Source organism: Denticeps clupeoides, chromosome 12 (genome assembly GCF_900700375.1).
Source record: "Denticeps clupeoides chromosome 12, fDenClu1.1, whole genome shotgun sequence".
NCBI lineage: Eukaryota > Metazoa > Chordata > Actinopteri > Clupeiformes > Denticipitidae > Denticeps > Denticeps clupeoides.
This window is the reverse complement of record NC_041718.1, coordinates 8,277,778-8,291,935: the sequence shown is the minus strand read 5'-3', so window position 1 is coordinate 8,291,935 and position 14,158 is coordinate 8,277,778. Positions and strand designations below refer to the sequence as shown.

Sequence of the window (14,158 nt, the reverse complement as noted above, 5' to 3'; positions counted from 1 at the left end):
TGCACTCCTGCGCCCCTTCCGTTCCACCGCTTCGGTTTCATCCTAAATCCAACCAATAGGTAATCAATGCAACAATTAAGGAGCGTGTGGAAACAGATGTTCACATGGAAACACACACAAATTAAGGTACGGAGAATGCACTTTGATGAAGCCGTGAGAACGAATATGTGAGCATATAGACAGCACTCCCTAATGCTAATAATGAAATGAATGTCTGGTTTAGTACTACCAGTCATTCAAAAGCCATTTTTACAAACATTCTGCCCCTAAATGCCCTTTAATAATAAATAATATTGGGGGGCAGTGGTGGTCTAGTGGTTAAGGGAATGGTTCAGTAATCAGAAGGTTGTCGGTTCAAATCCCAATCCACCGAGGTGCCACTGAGCACCGACCCCACACACTGGTCCCCCGCCTGTCATGGCTGCCCACTGCTCACCAAGGGTGATGGTTAAAAGCAGAGGACACATTTAGTTTTTGTCACTGTGTGCTGTCAATCACTTCACTTACAACACATTAAATGTATGTGTTATATATTAAATGTATAATTTTTTTTATTTCAAAAAACAATTTACAACCTTCACCCAGTTTTCATATATAGAACACAAAGAATTGAATCAGGACTAGATGCCAGTAAGACTGTAGCACAGCATGATTCCCCATATTGTATGAAGGATGGCTGTCCTTTTGTGACTGCCTTTATCTCTCCTCTCTGACCTTCTTTATTCTCTCACTCTCATTTGTAATGTGAGTTGATATCACTGTCCTGTTTTTCTTCTGTGACCTGAAATGTCTGTGCTAAAAAGCACTCTGAGCATCAGCACCCGTTCACCTGCATGACCTAAAGTACTGCAGAAAGAGGAATCTAATCATCTTGGCGCAGGGTCATGCAAATGTCAAAGGTCAGGCAACAATTTGCTTCAACTTAGTTTGGTTCCTCTCATCTGCTAAATGTTTTTATGATTGTCCAAAAGATGCTTTATGTGGAAACAGAGTTTGCATTCCCAAAGAGGGAAACTGGAGGAAAACTCTCAAAAGGAGAGTCTGCTGGCAATGTCTTCCTTTTATACCTTAGTTTGCCCACAGACACATTTGTTTTATATTTCAACCAGTTGTGATTTTTTTTTAGCTACTTCAGTCGCTGTAGAGCTAAATGTGCTTGTCTGAGAATCAGGGCATTCCTCCTTTCTACCTTTTCCTGTAGCTTTCCCTTCACTGACACTGTAGATCCATTGCAGCAGCATGTGGAACGTTCTCATAAATATTGAAAGAATTTGCTCCAGTATGTCTCTTTCCCAGGAGATTAGTGGCATGTTGTGAGCACTCCTTCGGAAATGTAATCCTCTCTGTTCTTCTCAAGGTTCCTTCATGTTCCTCAGTGGTAGGTGGGCTTGCTAGAACACTGAGGACATTGACCCTGGAGATAGGGACGCACTGCTGACTTTGTCTCTCTGGGATGTGCCTAGTTGCTCTAGTGTGGTGTATATTCAGATCTTCCCAGGTCCACAGTAAACATCTCATCAATTGTGATCCACGACAATCTCCTTATTCTCCACATCATTATCTATCCCAGTGGTAGCATATTAATAGCATTTAATTAAGTATTTTTCATATTTATGGCAAAAACGTTGTATATTGAGATTTAAGCATATAAAATGACAAAGAATGACGTACCCCTCTACACATGCATTCTTGTACCTTGATGTTTACAAAGCAAAATTTATGGGAGAAATAACAATGTTTATGTTTATGTATTAACATTTTTTACATGATTAACAACCGGGTGGGTAACCTAGTGGGTAACACACTCGCCTATGAACCAGAAGACCCAGGTTCAAATCCCACTTACTAACATTGTGTCCCTGAGCAAGACACTTAACCCTAAGTTGCTCCGGGGGGGGGGGATGGACTGTCTCTGTAACTACTGATTGTAAGTTGCTCTGGATAAGGGCGTCTTATAAATGCTGTAAATGTAAACGTAATTTTACTTGCCAAGAAAACTAAAAGGGGTGGTCTCTTATATTCAGGTCAACATGGGAGTCAGAAACTACTTCATTTTTCACACAATTTGCTCTCTTTGAGGTTATTTGTTGTATTTGGTTGCCAATCAACCAAACAGCCAACAAGTGAATTTCTCTGTTTGAACTCGACTAATACAAATGCTGCTACTGCCACTGTGCAGTTTACATTAACAGCTGCTCAATCGTAAGCTCAATAATCCCGTCTCTTTATATAAAAAAAATTCCCACATGACCTGTCAGGGCAGGGTCATCAAGAAACTAAAGAACAAGGGAGCAAGGAGAACAACAGGGAAGAGGCGAGAGGAAGGGAATGGGCCCATTGTTGCTTTGAGCAGAGGACATGGGATTTTAAGATGAACTGATTGCACAGAGAAGAGCCTCAGGGAAATGCAGCGGAGAGGAGTGGTGCCGGACTGGTGCTGCCTGTCACAGGGAGATGCTAATGAGTCGGCAGGACCAGGCACCGGAGAGACCCACTAGGGAGAAGGAAGTGGAGGCGACTGATGAAGGGCGATTGTGAAGGAGGCGGCTCTAAAAAAAATGCAGGAGTATGGGACAGTGGGCACAGGACAATTTAAATGTACAGACCAGCTAAAAAAAAACAAGATTCCTTCCTTTTAAGTTTGTGTTGCGGCACATCTCTCAGCTCCTGTCACCTCTCTTAACCCCAATGCGTTTTCACTTCTCCTGCAGCTAATTCCATTTAGGTGCTAATTAACAGGGCCGACCTCAATTAATGCAAGAATTGCACCTACATACAACGTGCGTGCTTTGAGGGGAAAAAAGTAGCTTCTATTTGCTTGCAGGTGCTTTCGCCTTCAACATTGAATATTGCAATTTTAATAAATCAAATGAAATACTAGGCATCTGTTGACAAAACAGCCCTATTGAACCAGAACTCCATAAAACTGATTAACAGATGTAGGTGTTTTACACATTGCATTAATAAACAAAAAAGATTGTTTTTCATATATTCTCAAAACAATGTAAATCAAAATGTAAATCTTGGTATGCAATATGATAAGATGTAATAATGCACACAAAAACGAAAGTTATTTTAGATCTATCAGGTTTTTCCATCTAGTACTTCTGTGATTATTGCCAACAGAACCAGGTCATGCCCAGAGAAACATGGTTATATCTTATTTAACCCAGAAATTACATACAAGATATGATTTAATTAATTCCAATTGTTGTATTTTGTTGTGTTATATACTTTTTAATATGTACAATTTTGAATGTATTATCTTTACATATTATATTATATAATATTATAAATATATTATATTATATAATATTATAAATATATTATATTATTGTTAAATGGCAAACTCAGTGAGTTAATATGGCCAAAGGCTGCTGGGTTTACTTAAATTTAGATGGCAGCATGGTGCCTGCAAGTGTTAGAGCGGCTTTTGAGCCTCCATGGGACATCACCACCGGATGTCCACACGTCATCTGCGCAGCTCGTCACCCTAACACGTCAAATACCCAACACTCTAAGCCTTATTAACCCAAGCCCCCTGGAAGTGCGGCGTCCTGCCATCATCCACCACCAGATAACCCAAACAGCTCATGTAACCACATAACAGAAAATACCATAGAATAGAGTGGAAGGAAATGAATTAGGGTCACTACGTCACTTGGAGCAAAAAATACAGACTTTCAAAAATTCCATTAGCAGGTGTTTATACCGTATCCAGATTTATTTATTCATTTATTGTCAGGACTCATTAAGTGAAATGTAGAATGCTAAAATTAAAGCACAGAAAATATACCCATAGGCACCATCCACAGACTTCAGGCAATATAAACAGTGATTTGACAGTTTACATCCATCTTGAAACAATGCTGCAGTTTTGGAACAAACACATGACTCTTATATAAGACAGCCGGCTGTTTTTTTATTTCACCCCAAACATTTTCTGCTATCAGTTGCAATCTTTTACATTTTGCTCTCACACTGAAAGAATATTGTCAGTCTTGGTTAAAAGCATGCATAATTGTTAAATCATACATTTTGTAATTCTTTTTTTAGGGGCTTGAGGAAACCTGGGCTCTGGTCATTCCCTTACCACCTGTTCCAATCTTTTTTATTTATTTTAACCCTAGTTTTGATTTAATTTCTGAGAGATTTCTGAAATGGGATGTTGGATTTGGATGCTCCTGATGAGAGTTTCAAATTAAGTTTTTTATGGAGTTTTTAATTTATTTCCTTACTTTTTTTTTTTTTTTTTGCTGAGTTGAGGTTGACCCTCCGCCTCATGTCTGTTCAGCCTGGAGCTGCTTTGTTCACATCTGCTCTCCATACTGGGTCCCATCTGCCCCAAACGCAACATACAGGCCTGCAGGCTACACTCACACATGCTGTAACTCATTTACTCAAACTGAATTACAAAAATGTGTACTTATTTTATATATATATATATATATATATATATATATGCATGCACACATTGTTAATCACTTAAATGCACTGACACATGCACAGAACTACACTGACATTATTGCTTTCACTGTTTTTTTATATTAATTTGCATCTACATGATACCCTGAAATACTGAATACACAGTATTACAAGCTATATACACATTTTCCAAGTGAGTACCTTAATATAAATTTATTTATGTGTATTTATCTATTTGTTTGTTTGGTCCCCGTTTCATGACACTGCTGCTGAAAAAGTAATATTTCAAGGGACGATTGCTTTCCCCATCTTTTTGACAGTTATGCATTGATAATCAATCAGGGTTGTTGATAAGTGATTATCGAATGGGTGTGGAGAGCCGGAGTACAGGCAGTGAATGGTGTTAATCACATAACCACATCACTGAGCACTCTGGATGTGTGGACCATAAGTCAATTTGGACAGCAAGCCAAACAGCTTTGGAAAAATAATCCTCCATAATTATGACGGTCAGATTATACTGAGATCTGTTTTTTCCCTTTGACGCAAAAACTCTGGTCGGAAATGATGATCGTAACCAACAGTTGTTTACAGTTTTAAGTTGTCCGTTGCTGCTTATTTGAAGGGTATAGAATAAAGTTTTGGAATTTTTGGCAGACTGAATAATAACATTTCTGCACAAACTGTTCTGTAAATATGCATTACAGGAAAACACAAGGCTTCTACTCAGACCTTAAAATGTCCAACAACCCCAAGGATGTTTTTTCGCATGTCCAGCAAACTGTTTATTTACAGCATTTATCAGACCCCCTTATCCAGAGCGACTTCAGTAAATCAGTAGTTACAGGGACAGTCCCCCCCTGGAGCAACTTAGAGAGCAACTCAGGGACACAATGGTAGTAAGTGGGATTTGAACCTGGGTCTCCTGGTTCATAGGCGAGTGTGTTACCCACTAGGCTACTACCACCCTGCATTTAGACTCATGTGGTAAAATGCTCTCACTTGCATTGTGCCAACTAACCTTATTGAGAACAAATGTAGCTTCAAGGCGTATAGTTTGAAGCTGTAGCCCATCATACCCCCACAGTGCCAGCACATTGCATACCAAGCAACTGCTGCTGAACATATATTAGTTAGTTGTGGAAGCTTGAGGGATGTTGTTGTCTTCATCACTGCCGGAATAGTGCACAATGTCCAGACAGTAGACACTAGGCTGAAGATATGGATCCCAGGCTGTACATGACAACAAATTGACACGTTGCAGAGTAATATGAAGACAATTTTGTGACCAGTGAGTGTAAGGCTTGTGATGCTCCATTACAGAAGAAAATCATCAGTGAAGCACAATGCAATAAGTCCACCAGACTAAATAAACCTAAGACTAGAAAATAAACTCCCAAACTCCCAAAATACATTTATGTCAGATGTTATAAGCATGGTAAAAATGCTCACTGTAAGATCACTTAATTGATGGTAACATGGAAGCACGATTTAAGTCGCTCTGGATAAGGGCGTCTGCCAAATGCCTTAAATGTAAATGTAATGCTCACAAAATACAAATGAAACAACCAAGAGGATTATAAGCAGATGCATGCTGATAATGCATTAACTAGTGTTAATGCATACAATTAATTGTAAAACAGACCAACACACACACACCAACAATTGGCACTACCAGAACAAACAGACATACATGAAACTGAAACTCGTGAACACTCCACACTCACTACTGCTTGTACGGTGCACATTGCTAACCGTTCGTTTGAGAGGCTGAACGACAAAAAGGTGACCAAACCGTAACCAGGATGAGACGGCTTCCTGTATTCCCACAATTCCCTGACCCGTGCGCCATGTCCTTGTAACAGGAAGTGCTGCTATCTCATCATTTGTCACAGATCTGCTTTGTTATTGACTTGTGGGGTGGCGGTGGAGAGTTGCTGGTGTGCAGAGCTCACTGTGCAAAACAGCCTCCACCCTTCATCATGGCGAGCTGAGGGGTTTTTACATTGGAGCTGGGTAAGACGTCCTTTGTACCTTTCATCGAAATGGTTGTTGACATCTGTGTTCAAGACACCAGGAGGAGGTAGAGGCAAGGGAAGGAAGGCAGGGAGAGGAGGACGTTTCATGTTTTTCACTCTGCTGTGGGGCAGCACTTGTGTGTCCTTCTACCTCCGACTCTCTTTCTCTTTCTGCCTCGCTGTCCATTTTTATTCTTCTTCGTTCTGCCCCCGTCTCTTTTCAGTACGAGCGCAGGAGCGCTACGGCTCCTCAGCGTCTCATTAGGGTGTCTGAGAAACTGGGAGAAATTCGGCTGGCAGGGCACTGGCGCAGAAGGGGACGTGAGGACACACAGAGTGGAGGCGCTTTGCAGTTCCCCCGAATCACACCGGAAAGCAGGAGGAGGTGCAAAATGCACAGGCTGGGTTCAGGCTGCAAATCTGAGTGGGTGCCAATGTTGTGATATTTTAAATGTAGAAAGGACCACTTCGTCCTTCATTTCCATATTTTTAAAATTAAAACATTCAAAAAGCATTTTTGATCATTTCAATTGGTTTGTTGTAACTATAGATTCTTCTCAGGATCTTGCCAAGAAAAAAATACAGTCGAAGATAAGTCATAATTGCATGTTTCAATTATGTCATAAAATGGCTAAAACAATTGTCATAAAATGGCAAATTTGCAACCCAATATGCAACCCAACTTGCAACCCTTATTGCAATCTCTGATCAATTAAAGAGAGATATAGGCAAAGTATTTTCAGCATATAATGAAATAATGTTTAAAAAAAAAAAAAAAGATTCTGTTGAAAATGAACATATACATGATTTTGTGAAGCAATGGTAAACTGGTTCAGAGTGCCTATCGCATACAATTTAAGACAGCAGAGGAGCTGAAAGGATATGTCCATATCTCAAAGTCTAGCATTTGGATGACAAAGAACTGCACTTTAAATCAGGTATACACTGAAAATGTCCACGCTTCCATTTTAAATTAAGCTTGGCGAACTCACAACATTAGGATTAGGTCAAAGTGAGAGCAACCTTTTAAAGTATCAGCAGCTGTCCCATTTATCTGCAAGCTAAAAACTGGGACATAATGCTGAATGGGTTGCCAGATGTTGAAAGGTAATTTCTCAAACATTAATGCTTAGAGATTTAATCTTATTTTCTTTGTCATGTTTCATTGCAGATATGTTTGCCTAATTTATTTATTATATCCCTATTTGAGAGAGGAGCTGTCATTTATGCTGCATTTTATGTTAAGGCAAGAGAACCTGTTTAAGGCAAAGCTTGCTATATGCTAATGTGTGGAGGGTCCTCAACTGTAGACAGATGGAGACTAGCCTCTGTTATATGGATTCACCCTTCATGCCGTTAGAGGGCTGAAGCTCGTGCATATTCTGATTACGAGGAAGCAGACATACAGCAGAAATATAATTTTTCACGTGCACATGTTGAGAGAGAACATACGACTCACACTATCTGGTGTTAAATTAACACACTCCTACATTTGTAACAGACATTATTCTCTCAGGACAGTGTTTTCTCGGATCTTATGCCAAAAATTCATCACTTTGGCAAAATGATAATCAACGCCTGGGTTTTCTCACCACCATTTTTGGTCAATGCAGCAAAATGAACATCATCACCCAGTTTTTGCAAAGCATGTGTAAATGTTGGAATACTATTAGCAAAGTGCCCTTCCAGAGGGCTGTTATTTACTGTCATTGACCTTTGCCTATCAATCTTCACCAGTACCACAAGGCAACTTGTCCACTGGTGCAAGATGAAGCAAGAACAGATTGATGGTTACAGCTTCCTTCTCTTGAAGAACATCCATTTTTTGTTGGTGTATAATGATTTCTGTCATCACCCGGAACACAAATCTTGATCTGATGATCAAAATGGGAGGAGCCCAATCATTGACAGTTCTCGTACACGCTCAAACTTAATTAAAAAAACTATTGAGTTCAGTCTTGTTTTACAAAAGTGCAAATCCTGAGGACACCTTTCACCTTCTTTAGTGAATAAGCCCCATGCTTAGCATGTAGTGCTGTGATTTGTGCCAGAAAAATGCCCACAGGACATTAATACACCCATGACATGCTTACACTTAATGCGTGTAAGTGGCCTCCTGTGAAGCTGCATGCAGACTTCCAAAATCCATAAGATAATATCTGCTATCAGTCTAGCATCAGCACCATATTGTCCACATCTGCCTCTGACACGAAGCAACAATAATTACAATCATTATTACAGTTTCAGTGTTCAGAAATGACCATTTGTGTGTGTGTGAGTGTGTGTGCTTGGCAAGCCAAACAGGAAATAAATAATATATATAATGACAGGGAACTGAATATATGGAATGAAATCTGATGTCACCAAGCCATTGGTGCCATTTGTGTTTTTTGAGAATATAAAGGCAGCTTTTAATGACACAAGTGAAGGTGTTATGATTAACCAATTGATGGCAGTGTCACTACCACTACACTACAATTGTTTCCTGGGAGGCATGTAATATGATACATATTTAATGCACATTAACACAAAAATAATTAAGTGAAATTGACCCTGAAATACGTAATCTTTTGTGACAACACTGACCTTCAGAGGACAGAATATGGGAAAGTCAATGTCAATGTTTTCTCATGTCCCTCTTCAGTTATAATAAGGCTGTGCGACCTTCCTCTACAAAGGAAAACTCATCAGCCCTTGTGGCATTACCTTCCTGATGTTTTGGGCAAATCAGCCACAATCTGTAATTTAGACTTCATATTGATTAGCAGTAATTGCTCTCAAACCTTGTTGCCTTTAATTACCTTTGTACATCAGAGGAAAAACCATCCTTTGAATGCGCTCCAGCAAATTAGCAAAAATGCCAAGATGAGTGTTTGCTCTTAGTTTTGTGCAATTACAGCCATTCATCAATACTCCTGAACAGACCTCAGTTGTAGTTAACAAGGGTGCCCAATATCCCTCATTCCTTGTCCATATCTATCTGCAGAACATTACAGAAGGTCATACAGATGCTGCCCTAAAAATCCATGACTTTTTCAGCATGGGTCACCTGAAAGTAATGACCATATTAGATATTAAAAAAAGCACAAAGAAGCAGGTAAACTGAGAATTTGCTTCCTTATTTTAAAAGATGCAGCGCTATACACTGCCACACACCTTTCTGATTCACTGAAGTATTCGAAGCACTAATTAATGTATGCTGTTATACATTTTTAATGACTATTGACCATGTATCTGGCAGCAGCATGTACACATACTGCTGTCCGGCAGCCGAAGTCGTCCCTGAATTCAGCAGTGTGGGTTTATAGACGCAAGTCATTGTGTTTGTTAGAAGGTTACTAAGGTTTCCTTTCAAAAACGAATAATTGAGAAATTGCATTTTCTCCCCCTAGGAGAGAGAAGGGAGAGAAAAGAAAGATAAAAAGCACAGCATGTGAACTGTATGTATGAATGTATGTGTGTGTGTGTGTGTGTGTGTGTGTGTGTGTGTGTGTGTGTGTGTGTGTGTGTGTGTGTGAGTGTTTGTGTCAGACAGCTCATACTTTTACTACAGTGAGCAATGTCATTTCAAACACGAGTCAATGGTCCTCTGTGGCAGTGACACAAGCTGAGGTCCTGTGATGAACTTAGATAATGCAGCATGCTTCATTTTGCTTGTGTGAAAGTGCAAGTGTGTGTTTGTGTGTGGAAAAGCAAGCCCTTGAGATATATGCATGTCTGTCTGCTTTGTACTGTTTTCTCGCTTTCTCTTTTTTGACCTTTACCTCATAGTGTCAGTAAGTGCCAGTTTGGCCAAATAAGATCACATCAGCAGAGGAAGCAGAGGAAGTGAACACTATCTATTCCATATTACTGTTCCATTATCTAATGTACACTGATCAGCCAGAACATTAATACCACTGTGATGGTTTGTGAACAACCTTCCACCTGCAGGAAGAAAACTGTAATTTTAAGTTGATGAAAAAACGGACTGATCTGAGTGAGTTTGACTAGGATCAGATTGTGATATTAGACTTCTGGTCTTGTGAGGAGAGAGCAGTGGATAGTACCTTTGAGTGGTCCAATGAAGAACAACCAGGAAAAGTTGTGATATGGTGGGAGGGCTTGCCCATCTGTGCTAATCCCAGAGAGGACAAAACAGTCAAGGTGGCGATTACATTTTTGGCTTATTTAGCTGCAATCCTCAGGGTGTCCATGTTGATCCCCACAAACCCCAAAAGCCCCACTAATCAGAACAAGACCAGGATGTGGTCAAGAGGTGTCAGACAAATTAAAATACACCTCATGGGACCTAAAGTGATAGAAGTGAAAGTGAAGTGATTGTCATTGCAAAACACTATAGCACAGCACACACAATGAAATGTGTCCTCTGCATCTAACCCATCACCTTAGTGAGCCATGGGCAGCCATGAAAGGCACCTGGGGAGCAGTGTGTGTGGACCTCAGTGGCATTTGAACCCACAACCTTTCAATTATGAGTCCACTTCCATACCTGCTAGGCCACCACTGCCCCAAAGGATCTACTGCTATCTTCTTGTTACAAGATATGGTTGGACACCATCAGATCCGCAATGGATCAGAGTTGCTTTGGTGTCACAAAATAGACAGAATATTACATGGGGGTCAGGTAATGCCCAGCACAACAAGTCACAGTGTGTCACAGGAACAGTGTAAGATTATTAAGGGGCTATGGAGTGAGGTGCTTTCCCAGATCAATGGCAAAGAGAGCTGCCATTTGCTGTTGTCGCCGTGTTGGACATGTAGTGTTGGTAAATACAGTCCAGTGCTCTGTCGCATTCACATCATCCCAAGCAGAGCAGTCAGCATTGAGATGGATAATGCTGTGTTTCAAAATGAGATTTATTATCTCTGTTATGAGAAATTATTCAGGCCCTACATTGCGAGAAAATTAGCTTTCATGGGCATTTTCTTTTTAGGATCAGGGTAAGGAAGAAGGTTGTGTGTTCAAACCCCAAACCATCAATGTGCTACTGAGGTGCCATTGAGCAAGGTACCGTAACACTGGTCCCCGGGCCCCTTTCATGGCTGCCCACTGCTCACCAAGGTGATGGGTTAAATGCAGAGAACACATTTCATTGTGTCCTCGTGTGCTGTGCTTCAGTGTTTCACAATGACAAAAACATACACCTTCACTTCATTTTAAAGATTTTCTTTGCATTCCTGTTGACTGTATGTAAGGGTATTTTTTATTTCTTTTTTTTTCAATAATTTTAAATAGCAAATGTTTAAATTGTGTTCTGAAATTGCCAATTCTTTCCGCAACGTTCTGCAATCTGTTTCAAAGTGCCAGGTATACAGTCATAGATAACTGTTCATTAAATCCGCACAGTAATACTTTATGAACTGTAATGTAATGAATTATAGCCAGGCATGTTTTATTAAAAAATAACTAACAACACTCAAGCGTAAGTGTTTTACATACATTTACCATCTGCTCGGAAAGTGGCTGGCATGTAGGTCCTGGTAATTGTTGGGGTGGTAATGGTCTAGTGGGTAACACACTCACCTATGAAAAAGAAGACCCAGGTTCAAACCCCAATGTAATTTGATAATTTGATTATATTGGATAGTATATAATTTTATATGGTGTTGTGACCAATGGAGACCACTATTCACCTCAGGGCTCCTACTTCAGTGAAAGCAGGACATAAAATCACCATGGACATTTTATTTTACACCATTCAGAAAGTTCGGAGTTCCGACCGAAGTTTCATGTTCGTCCTTTGTTATGTTCCCTGATTGTTATCACCTGTGTATCATTGTATAAGACTATCCTGTTCGTGTCTGTTTGCCGTCGGGTCATTGTCTGGTGATGTTTCCCCTGTCGTGTGTACTATGTATTAAACCCCTGTCTTGTGACGTTGTGCGTATGCGTCCTCCTTCCTCGCCATGTCCAGCCATCGTGACAGAATGACCCGACCGCGAACAGACAAAACAGGGCAGCTTTATACACATATGATTATACACAGGTGAACACGATCAGAGAACATTGCACAGGGCGAACATGAAACTCCGGTCTGAACTCCGGACCCGGAGTAACCCCTGCCGGACCGGATAATGACAAAATTTACTAAATGTAATATGAATCTTTGTCCAGCAAAAATAAATAAATAGATAAATAAATAATGATAAAGTTTAACTCTGTCATGATATGGTCTGGCAGGGGCTACTCCAGGTTCAGGATTCAGACTGGAGTTTCATGTTGGTTTTTGTGATTCCTGGTTGTTTTCACCAGTGTATGATTGTATAAAGCTGCCCAGTTCGTGTCTGTTCGGCATCGGGTCATTTTTACTACCTATTTTGTGACGTCATGCATATGTGTCCTTCTTCCTCGCCATGTCAAACCAGCGTGACAAACTCATATTTGCACAATGTACTAAACTGGTCGGTTTCAAATGTTTCTTTAACCAGTGCAGTGCATTCTGTCAGAACTCAGTGTGTGTAGTGATTGTCACATGTGATACAAAGCAGCACAGCACACGGTGCACACAGTGAAATTTGTCCTCTGCATTTAACCCATCACCCTGAGTGAGCAGTGGGCAGCCATGACCAGTGCCCGGGGAGCAGTGTGTGGGGACGGTGCTTTGCTCAGTGGCACCTCAGTGGTACCTTGGCGGATCGGGATTCGAACCAGCAACCTTCTGATTACGGGGGCGCTTCCTTAACCGCTAGGCCACCACTGCCCCTAAAAAGAAATTATCAGGGGAGAGCGCGAACGCAGTCCCCCACTACCAGAAATTATGCAGTCGAGATTCCCACATTTGGGGAATTCGCAGGGGTCAGCACAGCCGAAGTGCAATGGCTGAGCCTCGCCTTGGGTGAACCGCCTTCTTGATCACGGTATCTCCCCTAATTGTTGCTGATAATGAGCCTCTCTACATTTAATTTACAACATCTGGATTTTCAAGGATTTGATATTATTTTATATTAATAGATAAAACAATGATTTTCTTATCAAGGAGATTCCTATGTGACCCTTAACTTTTGAATGTTTAGAGTACAGACCTTAACAAGATATGGCAAAATTTCTCTGTAATTCGATAAGAGCAAAGACCCCAGAACACACATTTCAGACCAGAGAGCTTAATGTTCCATTACCAGCATGCATTAAAAAGAACATAAACAGAAAACTACAGGAGCCCTTACATTCCAAATTAATTACCCAAGTTATTGAAGCAAATGTTCCTTTCCACAGACAGTGATGCCATTTTTGGTGCTCTTGAAAAAAAAGGCTTTAGCCTCTGTTATTATCTCTGTCCCTCAAGACATTAAAGAATTAAATCATTCATTTTAGCGACACTAGACTAATGAAACATGCTAAAGAGCTATCAGTCAGAAGAGCTTTAAAATCTAGCCATGTTAAATTGATAGACTCAAGTCTTGTTTACAGTCATTGTCCTTGAATATTTTCAATGCTAGTCACTATCTGTACCTGTTACACAGATCATGTAAAGCTTTATGATTTTGCCTTGATTCCTTGTTTCTGAGTTTGCATTTTTGGTGTTGAGTTATTTGTTATTTGGATTTCTGGTTTTCTGTGTTGCAACCTATTTTGGTATTTATGCTCATTGGACTCAAGGGGGCTGTTTTACTTTTTTTGCCCTCATTTAGCTAACAAGACTTGAAATAGGGTGTATAACAATGCGACCGTAATATTTTTATTTGAATAAAAGTGGCACAGATGCATGTGGCAA

The 14,158-nt window shown here is 40.3% G+C and overlaps 1 protein-coding gene and 1 non-coding gene across 4 annotated transcripts in view; one reads left to right on the top strand and one right to left on the bottom strand.

The window, feature by feature from the left end:
* dlgap4b (discs, large (Drosophila) homolog-associated protein 4b) overlaps nucleotides 1-14,158 on the top strand; it is a 112,271-nt gene that overhangs the window by 38,559 nt on the left and 59,554 nt on the right. The gene's annotated exons all lie outside the window — the stretch shown is intronic.
* On the bottom strand, nucleotides 13,165-13,321 carry LOC114801486 (U1 spliceosomal RNA). The gene has a single exon (XR_003751537.1). It is a non-coding gene; the product is annotated as a U1 spliceosomal RNA (small nuclear RNA).